The sequence below is a fragment of the Trachemys scripta genome, chromosome 1 (assembly GCF_013100865.1).
Source record: "Trachemys scripta elegans isolate TJP31775 chromosome 1, CAS_Tse_1.0, whole genome shotgun sequence".
Taxonomy (NCBI): domain Eukaryota; kingdom Metazoa; phylum Chordata; order Testudines; family Emydidae; genus Trachemys; species Trachemys scripta.
Genome location: NC_048298.1, coordinates 323,736,682 through 323,752,453, shown reverse-complemented (window position 1 = coordinate 323,752,453; position 15,772 = coordinate 323,736,682). Strand labels below are relative to the sequence as shown.

At 40.7% G+C, this 15,772-nt stretch overlaps 1 protein-coding gene across 3 annotated transcripts in view; it reads left to right on the top strand.

The window, feature by feature from the left end:
- The window catches only part of TMEM135 (transmembrane protein 135), a 346,732-nt gene that overhangs the window by 56,498 nt on the left and 274,462 nt on the right, over window positions 1-15,772 (top strand). Inside the window, exon 1 of one of the 3 annotated variants that reach the window (XM_034758996.1) lies at window positions 14,020-14,057. The exons of the other annotated variants lie outside the window; for them this stretch is intronic. The gene's annotated coding sequence lies outside the window, so the exon portion shown is untranslated. Of the gene's footprint in view, window positions 1-14,019; window positions 14,058-15,772 lie in introns of those variants that run through there. 3 annotated transcript variants of the gene reach the window in all.

The following is a 15,772-nucleotide window of genomic DNA, read 5'->3' as shown; positions in this document are numbered from 1 at the left end:
GTTGGAATTGTCAGTAAGAAAAAGCAGAAGTGTTCAAAAATATTTCTGTTCTGTATTTGGGGAAAAAGGCAGAAGATGTAGTAATATCACATCATGAATACTTTTTATTCCAATAGTTCAGCAGCTGCTAAAGTTAGACACTTTTAAATTGGCAGGGCCAGATAAGTTGGATCCAAGAGTTTTAAAAGAGCTGGTTGAGGAGTTCTTTTGATTATTAGTGTTGATTTTAATAAGCCTGGGAACACTAGGGAAGTTCCAGAGGACCAGTATAGAGATTATGAGCATTTAACTGGGTCCTCCTGCTATTCCTTTTTTAATTTATAGGTCTGTCTGACTGACATCCAACTCATGTAAACTAATGGAACAGTTGATATGGGACTTGATTGATAAAGAATTAAAGGAAGGTAATATAATGCAAATCAGCATGGGTCTATGGAAAATAGATCCTGTCAAACTAAATTGATTTTTTTTGATGAGATTACAAGTGAGGTTGACAAAGGTAATAGTGTTGATTTAATATACATAGACTTCAGTAAAGCATTTGCCTGGGTACTGCATGATTTTTTGATTAAGTAACTAGAACAATGGAAAATGAACATGATACACGTGAAATGGATTAAAAACTGCCTGATAGTTCTCAAAATGTAACGGTAAACACTTGTAAATTGTAAGCAGGTGTGTTTCGAGTGGGGCTTCCCCAGGGATCAGTTCTTGAGCATGCTAAGCTATTTAGCATTTTTATTAATGACCTGGAAGAAAACATTAAATCATCACTGATAAAGTTTGCAGATGACACAAAAATTGGGGGAGTGGTAAATAAGAGCACAAATCACTGATACAGAGTGATCTGGATCATATGGTAAGCTGGGCGTAAGCAAACAATATACCTTTAGTATGGCCAAATGTACCTTTATATACCTTCAGCATGTCCTATGAAAAGTGCTTTGGGGCTATGGTGGATAATCAGCTGAACCTGAGCTCCCAGTGGGATGCTGTGCCTAAAAGAACTAATGGAATCCTTGGATGTATAAACAGAGGAATATCAGATAGAAATAGGGAGGCTACATTTCCTTTGTATTTTCCACTGGTGTGACCGATATTGGAATACTGTGTCCATTTCTAGTGTCCAAAATTCAACAAGGATGTTGATAAATTGGAGAGGGGTCAGAGAAAGCCACAAGAATGATTAAACAATTGAAAAATATGCCTTTATAGTGATCGATTGAGCTCTTTAGTTTAACAAAGGGATGGTTAAAGGGCTCACTTTATCACCCTTTATAAGTACCACCTAAATGGGGAACACAAATTGGATAGCAGAGGGCTCTTCAGTCAAGCTATTATAAGATCCAGTGCCTAGAACGGGTTCTCAAACTTCATTGCACCACGACCCCTTTCTGACAAGAAAAATTGCTACACGACCCTGGAGGCAGGTGACTGAACCCTGAGGCTGCCCAAGCCCTGCCGCCCCAGGCGGGGGGAGTCAAAGCCAAAGCCCAAGGTACACCATGCTGGGCAGGGGTGCCAAAGCCCAAATCCAAGGGCTTCAGCCTTGGGCAGGGGGCATGTAGCCTGAGTCTTGCCACTCAGGGCTGAAGCCAAAGCCTGAGTCCCGCTGCCCAGGGCTGAAGCTCATGGACAAAGCTCGGGCTGTGGCTTCGGCCCTGGGTCCCAGTAAGTCAAATGCCAGCCCTGGTGACTCCATTAAAATGGGGTTGTGACCCACTTTGGGGTCCCGACCCACAGTTTGAGAACCTCTGGCCTAGAAGTTTTAATCAACTTCAGACCGGAAATAAGGTATATATTTTAAACAGTGATTCTTCTACTCTTGCAACAGTTTACCGAGGGTTGTGGTGGATTCTCAATTACTGGTAATTTCTTAAAACAAGATTGGTTGTTTTTTCTAAAAGATTTGTTCTACTTCAAACAAGAATTAATTCAGGGTAGTCCTATGGCCTATGTTATGCAGAGGGTTAAACTAGATGATCACAGTGGTCCCTTCTGGCCTTATAATCTATGAAAGATTGATGTAATAGTGTTTCTTTAAGTGATTTCCCACCTTTCTAATTCTGCATTCCTCTTTCTAACTGCAGTCATTTCATAGACTTTTTGTCCAATTTCACCCGTCCCCAGCTGTTTGATACTCAAAATTTAATTCTACAGACTACTGCGGTGGGCTCTTATGGGCCATGAATGCTCTGTGGATCATAGTTTGAGAACCGTCACTTTAAGGGGATACCCTGTGTCATCATATTCTGACTCACTTGGCAGCAGACCTAAGTTTAATCAGGTAAAGCAACACCTCTATGTAAAGGGCAGAAATGAGTCTCAATAGGAGCCAGAATTCTACTAGACCCCTTGGAGCCAGAACTGTGCGAGGAAAAACACACCTCTCTCTTCCCCCGTCTCTCCTCCCCACTCCCGACACCAGGCACTAGGCTCTGCTGGTCTGTTGTGTTAATTTTGATAGAATAAGTGGGCCCAGAGAGTCAAAGGTATTAACTTGACCTGGTTACTGTACAATGCTAAACAGTTAAAGATGGTTTGGTGTTTTCAGTACAGAGACCTTGGCCTGCTTTGTCCCATGACAAATATACACAAATATTCATGCCAAAGTTTGGAAATTTATTAAGATACGTAAGAGGCAGAGAATAGAAAACTGTATCACAAAGCATTTTGAATTTGGATTGGTTTTGCAGATTTGATATAGGTGGTTATGCAGAACAAACTTGATTAAAAACTTATCACAGTCCCTTTTTCAGAGAGAGGATATCAGTTAGTCTTTTACTTTGTCAAGCAATTCTTAATGGGGAAGGAAGGGTAAGTTCTGTTGTTGAATTTTGAGTTGACTGCTATTAATAACGATTGCTTTTCCTACTTTTAACAAAGGAGACTGATACAGAAGGGGGAGAAAAGGTACAGATTTTGATGTTATCAGGTGACTGCTCAGTCATAGGTGATGTATGCTCTGGGCTGGCAGGTTGGCCACGACAGCTTTGTTGTTCTGACTTGCTTCTCTGGCCCGGGTTGTCACTTGACTGGTATAGTTGGATTCCTCTCTTTCACTGGTCCTTCTTGGGCTGGGTGGAGCTGGATGGTCCATCTCCTCTCATTTTGCTAATGCCACGTAGTGCAGTTGGTCTTGGAATTATGTCAAAAAGAGAGAGTGAGTGAGAAAGCAAAATCTCATTTCCTCTTCCTGCCAAGATGGCTTCAGGCTCAGGAAACTTTGTTCCTCCAGTAAGTTGTTTGGCTTTGGTGGTGGAATAGTCTGGAGATTTATGCAGAAGTTACCGTGCATAGACTGGTGTAGCCTGTGGCGCTATTAGCAGACGTTATGAGCCTTGTTCATATGGTAGCTGGGGTTTGTGCTCCCAGGCAGATGGTACCTGTGGGGGAGCTATAAAGTTCACACGCCTGGAGGCAGAGGATGGCCACTCATTTTCCAGTATTACTGGGAAATGTCACAAGGCAGAAATGGAGTAACTGGTGGGGAAAAAGGGGGATGCAGCCTCTGAAAAGGTGTTCTTTTCCTGCAAGAGCCCAGTAGGCTCCTTCCAGCATATAACTTGCTTTAAGATGCTTTTCCAACTGGCAAATTCAGGCAACAGCATTGCAGTGTATTGGCTTAAAGTTTAGGAGGGTCTTATACCAGAAGGGAATTGAGGTGGATAATCAGCTGAACATGAGCTTGCAGTGTGATGCTGTGGGGAAAAGAGCTATTGCGATCCTGGGATGTATAAACAGGGGGAGTAGGAGCAGAGAAGATATTTTACCTCTGTATTTGACACTGATGAGATCGCTGCTGGAATACTGTGTACAGTTCTTGTGCCCGGAATCCAAGAAAGATGTTGTTAAATTGGAGAGTTCAGAGAAGAGCCAAGAGAATGATTAAAGGTTTAAAAAACATACTTTAGAGTGATAGACTCAAGGATCTCAATCTGACTATTTTAACAAAGAGAAGGCTAAGGGGTAACTTGGTGATAGTCTGTAAGTATCTACGTGGGTAAACAAATATTTAATAATGGGCTCTTCAATCTATCAGAGAAAGGCATAATGCAATTCAATGGCTGGAAGTTTAAGCTAGACGGAAATAAGGCATACATTTTCAACAGTGAGGGAACAGTTTACCAAGACTTATAGTAGATTCTTTATCCATGGCAATTTTTAAATCAAGATGGGACATTTTCCCATAAGGTATGATCTAGAAATTACTTTGGGGAAGTACTTCTGTGGCCTGTTCTACAGGAGATCAGACTAGATGATTACTATCTTCTGGTACCTTCTGGTCTTGGAATCTATGAATCTGTTAGGTGCTTAAGGAATATTTTTCAGAATGCCGTTTAGCAGTACTGAATTGTCCAGAAGATTGTGTCAGAGGGACATTGTTGCACCTTCAAAATAAGAGTTCCCTTCAAGTAGAGGGGTGTATGGTGGCAGGTGTTTCATTGTAATTGTATGTTAGAGGTAACCTATGAGGGTAGCGCATAGTATCTGAAGGCTTTCCCTGGGTGGCCTGCTCCGTATCAGAGGAGACAAATGCTCTTTTAATGTCTACATTTGGGATTTGTTAGCTTCAAAACAGGAGCCTGCTTGTGCGCAGCCTGACTTATGGACAGTTGGCTTTTGGACTTTTTCAGACACCAGATGACTCAGAATCTGGTAAGGAAGGACAGACATTTGCTGTGTGTTTTCTCTGAGACTCTGACAGTTGTTAACACGGGGTTTATACTACCTATGGCAGAGCTGTTGTTTGCCCTGTTTTGAGGCACAGGATGACACATCTAAAACTCTAGTTCACAGAATTTGTGAATGGTAGATGGCATGGGGACCTATGGAACCAGGCTGATCTTCTGGTTTTCAGAACAAAGATTCTGAGCTGGGGAGGGTTTAGATGGTTTCTTTTTTATATCCGTGGCTTATTTTTCTTTGAAGTTTTTATTTCTATACACATAAACAGAACAGGGTGGGGTGGTGCAATGCGAAATAGGAAGAAAATAATGGGGGATGGAAAGGAGCGCAAGAGGAAAGGAAAGACAGAGAAGGATCTCTTGTATGAGCCGGAGGTCTTCGCTTGTCCGGTGATGATAGTCAGGCATCCTCAACAGTGTGTTGGTCTAGACATCTCAATGATCGAAACTCACTAAGAAAGGACAGTCTCTCTTGGATGAAACAGAGTCCTGTCATCTTTCGCCAAGGAGTCCCTCAGAGGTATGGTCTACCCTTTAGATCCCCGAAATCATTTCTAAGAAGCCCAAAGGAAGGATGGAGGGGATTGGTAGAATAGGTCATTCCCATTATTATTTTGTTCATCAATTAGGCTTAAATTTGTCCACACACCAATTTTGATTCATTAATTTCAAATTATTATTCTTCATCAGTCTTTAACACAGTCCTTGGATTGTATCAGTAGCCCTTTCTGTTTAGACTAATCCAGTCGGCCTCCTTTTTGAACCTTTTCATCAATATTCATTGTTATAGATTATTGTAAGTTGGTATAAACTTTCACTCACTTTCCAACTGTTGAGCTCACACGTGGGGCAGGTTTGCTAGACTCCAGTTATCACTGTGTAAGGAAGAACTCCTGCCCCACCTCCTGTTTGAAGACAGAAAGCTCCCTTACACCCATATCTGCTCCAAGGGTGTGAGGAAGGGAAACGCTCCTTAGTGGAGAAGCAGAAGCAATTGCAGCAGGTACTAATACTGATGGCATCAGGTTGCTTTCTACAGTTTTCCCCAGTGCATATTGGCACCAATCCCTCCCACCTTCTAACTCACAATCTCTTCTCCTCAACTTCAGACCACCTATCCTCAATGCTCCGCTCTACTTCCTCTGTCCCTCCCTCTTGTCCCTTCCCTTCCTTTGTCTTTGGCTAATCCGCTCCTAATAACCCTTCCCAAAACACAGCTAGTGGTCTCACTTTATCCTTACCAGCCTTGCCTGTGGTCATTTTTGGTGAAACTTTTATTTTTGTAATGTTATAAGCATTCTAAACTTAAATAAGAGGCTCGATCCATTGACTTTAGTGGGAGATCGTGCTATTCCATGTCTTGCATGGTCAGGCCCATGTTGTGTGTATAAAAACATCGTTATGTTTATATATACACATGGTACAGTATAATGTATTTGTGTGCAACTGTAAATATACACAGACTTCACTCTTTTAGAATAGTTGCATTGGTCTATCATGTCCTCTAGTCCCAGTGCATGATGGCAGCGTCTTCCTGTGCGTTAATCATACGACTGCTGGATACCATCAAGGTCCTGATGTTTCCAAGGATGATTTAAAAAAATGCATATTGTGATGAGCTGTGATCACAGCGGTTTAGCTGGAGGTCTTGATAACATGCAGTTCATCCTTGGGAGGGCTGTTTATATCAAGCTAAAAATAGACAAAAATCCAAGGACATAAAATTAACATTAATGAATATTAAATCTATTCAGCTCAATGATGCTGTACGTGTCTGACCATAAAAATCCATCCATAAAAGTGCTTTGCAAGTGATGATGCATGTAACAGAAAAAAGAGACACTAATTTTTAACAGCCCTCCCAAGAGCGTAAGTTTGATCTAGTTGGTACTATTGAAACAAGGTGGAATGATTTGCACGACTGAAATGTTAAAATTAATTATTATAACAAGGGCTGTCGATTAATTGCAGTTAACTCGTGATAAACTAAAAAAAATGAAAAGATTTATTGCGATTAATTGCAGTTTTAATCACATTGTTAAACAATAGCATACCAATTGAAATGTATTAAATATTTTTGTATATTTTTCTACATTTTCAAATATATTGATTTCAAATTACAACACCGAATACAAAGTGTACACTGCTCGCTTTATATTATTTTTGATTGTCATTTTAATAGTGCAAATAAATGTAAATGAAACAAACAGTATTTTTCAATTAACCTCATACAAGTACTATAGTGCAATCTTTTTATCGTGAAAGTGCAATTTACCAGTGTAGATTTTTTTTTTTTGTTACATAACTGCATTCAAAATCAAAACAATTTGCAAAACTTTGGAGCCTACAAGTCCACTCAGTCCTACTTCTCATTCAGCCAATTGCTATGACAAACAAGTTTGTTTACATTTACAAGAGATAATGCTGCCCACTTCTTATTTACAATGTCACCAGAAAGTGAGAACAGGTATTTGCATGGGACTTTTGTAGCCAGCATTGCAAGGTACTTACATGCCAGATATGCTAAACATTTGTATGCCCCTTCATACTTCGGCCACCATTCCAGAGGACATGCTTCAATGCTGATGACGCTCGTTAAAAAAAATGCATTAATTAAATCTGTTACAATTCTCCCCCAAGGAGTTCAGTATATCTCTGGTTCTATTTTACCCGCATTCTGACATATATTTCATGATATAGCAGTCTCGGATGATGACTCAGCACATGTTCATTTTAAGAACACTTTCGCTGCAGATTTGACAAAACTCAAAGAAGGTACCAATGCGAGATTTCTAAAGATTAGCTACAGTACTCGACCCAAGGTTTAAGAACACTGCTCTACTGCCAAAATGCTTCTAAAATAAACGTAGTCAAACTTTACTAATTCTGGGTCACTGAGAAGGAAAATGTTGATTGGCTTTAATTTTCAAGATATGCTATTGGGTCAGTATATATGACCCTTGATTTGGGAATGGCAGAGGATAAGTGAGTTATAAAGGGAAGGGATCTCACTTTAAACCAGAAATGACTAAAATACATCTTTGACTGGATCTATGAATAAATCTATGACTGGGTTTGGATAGTACTTGCTTTTTAGGCAAAACAATGAATGATGCAATCTGAAGCTGGTATTGCCTCATCCATGATATGAATTGCATCATGTTATTCCTAGAAGTCATGGATGATGCAATCATAACGAAGCTTACATCGCTCTGCTGAACAAATTGCCCTATATCAGCTCTAGAAATCATACAGTGTCGTGCTCTCTTATTTGTCAGTGTTTGATTTTGCAAAGGGACACATTTCTGTTTAGCCAAAGTGAGCAGAGATGCCTCGTACTTGTGTGAACAGTGCAGATAACTTCTGCTACGTTTGTGGTGAAGTGACTTTTGCATCACAGAAGTGCAGTCTAACCCCTAGGGTTAAGAAAGCCTATCACCTTCATTTTGGCTGCAAAATTGGAGATCAGGACAAGAGGTGGGCCCCACACATATGCTGCAACACTTGTGCAACAAATCTTCGCCTGTGGTTGAACAGGAAAAGGAAATCTATGCCTTTTGCAGTGCCAATGATTTGGAGAGAGCCAACAGATCATACCAGCAATTGTTTCTTCTGCATGGTGCCTCCAGTTGGGAAAGGTGTGTCAAAGAAGAAAAAGTGGACTGTGCATTATCCAAACATTCCATCAGCTATACGCCCAGTACCCCACGGAGGACAGACTGCCGGTTCCTGATGCACCAGAATCATTCTCACTTGAGACAGACGAGGAAGAGGAAGAGGATGAAACTTCTGGTCCTGAACCATCAATGTCACAGGACCCACATTTTCTCCCATCCTCCTCCTCTGAACCACACCTCATAACACAAGGTGAACTGAATGACCTGGTCAGGGATTTGGAACTACCCAAGAGTTAGGCAGAGCTGTTGGGCTCCAGACTACAGCAGTGGAATCTCCTGGCAGGTGATGTTTGGGTTTCCATGTTCCATGACCGTCAAAAGGATCTTGTCCCATTCTTCTTCATGGAAGGTGATCTTGTAGCTGGCAACAGCATCGATGGTGTGATGGCAGCCCTCAACATCGTTCACGATCCAGATGAGTGGAGACTGTTCATTGATTCATCCAAGACGAGTCTTAAAGTTGTTTTACTGCATAATGGCAATGTTTTGACATCAATTCCAGTTGGTCATGCAGTCCATATGAAGGAAACCTATGACAACATGAAACAACTTTTGAGGTGCATAAACTATGATCAATATCAGTGGCAGCTTTGTGGCGATTTGAAGGTTGTTGCTCTTTTGCTTGGTCTACAGACTGGATACACAGAGTACTGCTGTTTTCTCTGCGAATGGGATAGTCGTGCAAGAGATTCCCACTACATCAGGAAAGATTGGCCACTCCGACAGTCATTGGAGCCTGGGAGGAAAAGTGTTCAGCATCCACCACTTGTTGAATCCAGGAAGATTTTGTTATCACCCTTACACATCAAGCTGGGTCTGATGAAGAACTTTGTCAAGGCCATTGACAAAACACAAGCAGCTTTCAAGTACCTCCGTGGAAAATTTCCAAGGTTAAGTGAAGCTAAGATAAAGGAAGGTGTCTTTGTTGGTCCTCAGATTCGTGAACTTCTTCGAGATGATGCATTTGACCATGCACTGCGTGGCAAGGAAAAGACGGCATGGAAAGCCTTCCAGTTAGTGGCAATAAATTTTCTCGGAAACAACAAGGCAGACAACTACAGGTTGTTGGTGGAAAATGTCCTCAAGGCATACAAAAGCCTTGGTTGCAACATGTCACTAAAGATGCATTTTTTGCTCTCTCATCTAGATATTTTCCACCGAACTGCGGAGCAGTGAGCGACGAGCACGGCGAGCAATTTCACCAGGACATTGCAACAATAGAGAAATGCTATCAGGGCAAATGGAGCCATCAATGCTTGCAGACTATTGCTGGACAGTGACAAGAGATGCTCCATTTAATGAATACAAGAGACAAGCCAAGAAGCGCCGAGTAGACACTGAATAGGACTAAACTATGTACAGAATAGATTTTTGCCTTTTGTTTCATAATAAATTTTATTTATATAATCCTTTTGCTGATTTTTAAAGTGTTACATAAACAGGACAGGTGAAATATTATCATGTAAAGCAACCATAAACACATGAAAAGACTTAGGTTTACAATTTATGATTAAAACTCTACTATCTACACAATATACATAGACATAAAATGTAAAAACTTAAATATCTTAGAAACAGTAGCCAATCAGTTGTTTTAATTGTCATATTTGAATTCAGCACATCAAAATACATAATAAATAGCACATTTTATCTCTGAAGCAGACGACTTCTCAAAAATTGTAGACCAGTGGAATCTGAAGTGCCTTCCAAAATAAGAGGGAAGAGTGTGGAACATGCTTTCAGAAGTCTTAAAAGAGCAACACTCTGATGTGGAAACTACAGAACCCAAACCATGAAAAAAGAAAATCAACCTTCTGCTGGTGGCATCTGACTCAGATGATGAAAATGAACATGCGTCGGTCCACACTGCTTTGGATTGTTATTGAGCAGAACCTGTCATCAGCATGGACGCATGTCCTCTGGAATGGTGGTTGAAGCATGAAGGGACATATGAATCTTTAGCGCATCCGGCATGTCAATATCTTGCGACGCCGGCTACGATAGTGCCAGGACAACACCTATTCTCACTTTCAGATAACGTGAACAAGAAGCGGGAAGCATTATCTCCTGCAAATGTAAACAAACTTGTTTGTCTGAGTGATTGGCTGAACAAGAAATAGGACTGAGAGGACTTGTAGGCTCTAAAGTTTTACATTGTTTTATTTTTGAATGCAGTTATTTTTTATACATAATTCTACATTTGTAAGTTCAACTTTCATGATAGAGATTGCACTACAGTACTTGTATTAGGTGAATTGAAAAATACTATTTCTTTTGTTTTTTACGGTGCAAATATTTGTAATAAAAATAAAGTATGATTTTATATATATATATGTGAACTGTACACTTTGTCTTCTGTTATAATTGAAATCAATATATTTGAAAATGTAGAAAACATCAAAAAATATTTAAATAAATGGTATTCTATTGTTGTTTAACAGTGCGATTAATCGCGATTATTTTTTAAAATTGCTTTACAACCCTAATTATAACCTATTTAGGAAGGATTGAGTAGGGAGGAGGAGTGACACTTTGTCAGAAATGGCATTACCTGTTTCTGAATCACTGATAACTTAGAAGAAAATGATCTTGAGTGCTTATGAATCAATGTCGTAACAGATAAAACAAAAGATTGGGTATTAGTTGGTGTCTGCTACACGAAATCACACTAGGGAACAGGATTACCAGCTCTTTACATACCAACCTATAATGTGTAGGGGAAAAAAGCTGCATAGTCATGAGGGACTTCACTTTGAGTGACATATGCTGGAAGATGCATGCTGCCAATACTAAAACACCCTTGGAATTTCAAAACATTATAGATGACCGTTTCTTAACTCAAAAAGTGTTGCATCCAACACTGGGGAATTCTTTAGTAGACAGATAAAGTGGAACTGATTACAAAAAAAAAAATTAATGGTAGTTTAGGTACAAGTGATCATGACTTTATCAAATTTATAATGTGGAAGGAAAATAAACTCTAAACCAATAAAATATATATATATTTTATTATACATACATAGTGCTTTAAAAGGGCCAATTTTACAAGCAGAAAACAATTATGAGTCAAATCAGCTGAGAGGAAGAATTTAATCAGAAAAAAGTGAATACAAATTGGGAATTATTTAATGTATTATATTCCCCAAAAGTCACAATTGAGGAGGAGCCCTGTGCTGGTTAAAAAACAGATCTGGTTTAGAGGGGAAGTGAAGGCAACTATAAAATACATATATAAATAAATGGAAGAAGGGGAAAGTTTATAGTAATGAATATAAATCAGAAGCTAGAAATTGTAGAAAATTCATAAGGGAATCCTAGAACTGCAGTGGACCTTGAGTAGAAATCTAGTCCAGTCCCCTGCACTCATGGCAGGACTAAGTAATATCTAGAGCATTCCTGACAGGTGTTTGTCTAACATTCTCTTAAAAATCGCCAACGATGGAGATTCCACATCCTCCCTTGGCAATTTATTCCAGTGCTTTACCACCCAGACAGGAAATTTTTCCTAATGTCCAACCTAAATCACCCTTGCTGTAATTTAGGGGGGGTGGGATAGCTTAGTGGTTTGAGCATTGGCCTGCTAACCCAGGTTTGTGAGTTCAATCCTTGAGGGGGCCACTTAGGGATCTTTGGCAAAATCAGTACTTGGTCCTGCTAGTGAAGGCAGGGGGCTGGACTCGACTCCGTGACCTTTCGAGGTCCCTTCCAGTTCTATGAGATAGGTATATCTCCATATATAATGTAAGCCCCTTTGCTTCTTGTCCTATCTACAGAGGCTAAGGAGAACAATTTTTCGTCGTCCTGCTTATAATAACTTTTATGTACTTGAAAACTGTTATCATGTCCCCTCTCAGTCTTCTCTTCTCCAGACTAAACAAACCTACCTTTTTCAATCTTCCCTCATAGGTCATGTTTTCTAGACCTTTAATCATTTTTGCTGCTCTTATCTGGACTTTCCCCAATTTGTCCACATCTTTCCTGAAATTAGCGCCGAGAACTGGACACAGTACTCCAGTTGAGGCCTAATCAGCATGGAGTAGAGCAGAAGAATTACTTCTCGTGTCTTGCTTACAGCACTCCTGTTAATACATCCCAGAATGATGTTTGCTTTTTGTTGTTGTTGTTGCAAGAGTATTTCACTATTGACTCATCTTTAGCTTGTGTTTCACTATAACCTCCAGATTCCTTTCTGCAGTACTCCATCCTAGGCACTTATTTCCCATTTTGTAAGTGTGCAACTGATTGTTCCTTCCTAAGCGGAGTACATTTGTCCTTATTGAATTTCATCCTATTTACTTCAGGCCATTTCTCCAGTTTGTCCAGATTATTTTGAATTTTAATCCTATCCTCCAAAGCACTTGCAACCCCTGCCAGCTTGGTATCATCCGCAGACTTTATAAATGTAGTCTCTATGCCATTATCTAAATTACTGATGAAGAACTGGACCCAAAATCAATCCCTGAACGATCCCAGTCAATATGCCCTTCCAGGTTGACTGTGAACCACTGATAACTACTCTCTGGGAACGGTTTTCCAACCAGTTATGCACCCACCTTTTAGTAGTTCCATTGTATTGCCCTAGTTTGTTTATGAGAAGGCCATGCGAGACAGTATCAAAAACATAAACTCAAGATATACCACATCTACCGCTTTCCCCCCCATCCACAAGGGTTGTTACCCTATCAAAGAAAGCTATTAGGTTGATCTGACATGATTTGTTCTTGACAAATCCATGTTGACTGTTACGTATCACCTTACTATCCTCTAGGTCAGGGGTGGGCAAACTTCGGCCCACCCAGATGCGGTCCACCAGGTGTTTTAATCCGGCCCTCTAGCTCCAGCTGGGGAGTGGGGTCTGGCGCTTGCCCTGCTCTGGCACTCCAGCCAGGGAACAGGATTGGGGGCTGCTCTGCATGGTTCCTGGAAGCAGCAGTATGTCCCCACTTCGGCTCCTACATGTAAGGGCAGCCAGGGGGCTCCGCATGCTGTCCCAGGCGCCAACTCCACAGCTCCCATTGGCCAGGAACCGCGGCCAATGGGAGCTGCAGGGGCAGCGCCTGCAGACGGAGCAGCGCGCAGCAGAGCCGCCTGGCCATGCCTTTGCATAGGAGCCAGAGGGGGGACATGCCTCTGCTTCTGGGAGCCTCTTAAGGTAAGTGTCGCCTGGAAGCTGTATCCCTGAGCCAACCCCTTACCCCAGCCCTGATCCCCTTCCTGCCCTCCGAACCCATCGGACCCAGCCTGGAGCACCCTTCTACACCTCCAACCTCTCATCCCCAGAGCCCACACCCCCAGCCAGAGCCCTCACCCCCTCCCACACCCGCAACCCCAATTTTGTGAGCATTCGTGGCCCGCCATACAATTTCTATACCCAGATGTGGCCCTTGGGCCAAAACGTTTGCCCACCCCTGCTCTAGGTGTTCGCAAATTGATTGCTTAATTATTTGCACAATTATCTTTCCGGCTAATGAAATTAAGCTGACTGGTCTGTAATTCCCCAGGTTTTCCTTGTTTCCCTTTTTATAGATGGCACTATATTTGCCCTTTTCCAGTCCTCTGGAATCTCTCCTTTCTTCCATGACTTTTCGAAGATAATCACCAATGGCTCAGATATCTCCTCAGTCAGCTCCTTGAGTATTCTAAGATGTATTTCATCAGGCTCTGGTGACTTGAAGACATCTGACTTTTCTAGGTAATTTTAATTTGTTCTTTTCCTATTTTAGCTTCTGATCCTATCTTATTTTCACTGGTATTCACTATGTTAGACATACAATCGCTACTATCCTTTTTGGAGAAAATTGAAACACAAAAGTCATTTAGCGTTTCTGTCATTTCCACATTTTCTGTTCTCCCCCGCTCTCCATTGAGTAACGGACCTACCCTGTCTTTGGTCTTCGTCTTGCTTCTAATGTATTTGTAGAATGTTTTTTCTTGTTACCCTTTGTCTCTAGCTAGCTTAATCTCATTTTGTGCCTTGGCCTTTCTAATTTTGTCCCTAAATACTTGTTTTATTTGTTTATATTCATCCTTTGTAATTTGACGTAGTTTTCACTTCTTGTATGACTCTTTTTTGAGTTTCAGATCATTGAAGATCTCCTGGTTAAACCAGGGTGGTCTCCTCCTTCCTCTCTTTCCTACAAAGTGGGATAGTTTGCTCTTGTGCCTTTAATAATGTCTCTTTGAAAAATTGCCAACTCTCTTGAGCTGTTTTTCCCCTAAGACTTGCTTCCCATGGAATCTTACCTACCAACTCCCAGAGTTTGCTAAGGTCTGCCTTCTTGAAATCCATTATCTTTATTGTGCTGTTTTCCCTCCTACCATTCCTTAGAATCTACCATTACATCATCATTTTCAGCTAAGCTGCCTTCCACTTTCAAATTCTCAACCAGTTCCTCCGTATTTGTCAAAATCAAATCTAGAACAGCCTCTCTCCTACTAGCTTTCTCCACTTTCTGAACTAAAAAATTGTCTCCAATACGTTCCAAGAACTTGTTGGCCAATCTGTGCCCTGCTGTATTATTTTCTCAACACGTGTGTGGGTAGTTGAAGTCCCCCATCACCACCAAATCCTGTGCTTTGGATGATTTTGTTAGTTGTTTAAAAAAAGCCTCATCTATCTCTTCTTCCTGGTTAGGTGGTCTCTAGTAGACCCCTCCCATGCCATAACCCTTGTTTTTTACCCCTTTTGTCCTTTCCCAGAAACTTTCAACAAGTCTGTCTCCCATGTCCTCAACTTCAGTCAATGTATACATTTTTTATATATGAGGCGACACCTCCTCCCTTTTCCCCCGCCTTTCCTTTCTGAGCAAGCTGTACCCTTCTATACCAATATTCCAGTCATGCATATTATCCTACCAAGTCTCTGAGATGCCAAGCAAAGGGACACAATGAGAAATGTATGGCCAGCAGACTTAAGTTCAATAAGATGTTTCAAAAATATATTAGGAACAAAAATAATCCTGATGTTGGTATTGGCCCATTACTAGATGCAAATGGTAGAATTATCAATAAGAATGCAGAAGAGGCAGAAGTGTTTAAGTATTTTTGTTTAGTAGTCAGGGAAAAAACAGATTTTAGACTGTCATCATATGGTGATTACTCTTTCCATTCCCCTGGTATCTGGAGAATGTTAAAAAGCTACTAAAGTTAGACATTTTAAAATCAGCAGGTCCAGATAACTTGCATCTAAGAATTTTAAAAGAGGAGCGTACTGAGCGTTAATGTTTATTTTCAATACATCTTGGAATATTGGAAAGGTTCCAGAAGACTGGAAAAAGTGCCAGTTTTTAAAAAGGATAATGGGATAACCTTGAAAATTATAGGCTGATCAGTCTGGTAAAATAATGGAGTGGCTGACACAAGACTAGATTAATAAAGTATTAAAGGAGGGTAATGTAGTTGTTATAA